Below are 268 nucleotides of genomic sequence, written 5' to 3' on the forward strand. Positions count from 1 at the left end.
TGCACACGCAATATCATTATGAAAATCGGTCATCACATACACAATATTCAACACCCACATACCGTAAACATTTATTTAGTTAATAACCTAAGCCGCGATTAACTTAGCTTGCAAATGAAATATACGCTACCAAAAATGCATCTCAGTCGAAGCGTCACATATGACAGACAGGATTGCATTCCAACGCCACACAACCGGAGACAGAAAAACTAAGGCGACCTCGCTTGCATTGCTTTTCAGCACAATATCCAACTCTCTTGCCAAATCT

This window comes from Penaeus monodon, chromosome 25, assembly GCF_015228065.2.
Source record: "Penaeus monodon isolate SGIC_2016 chromosome 25, NSTDA_Pmon_1, whole genome shotgun sequence".
NCBI classification, from domain to species: Eukaryota; Metazoa; Arthropoda; class Malacostraca; order Decapoda; family Penaeidae; genus Penaeus; species Penaeus monodon.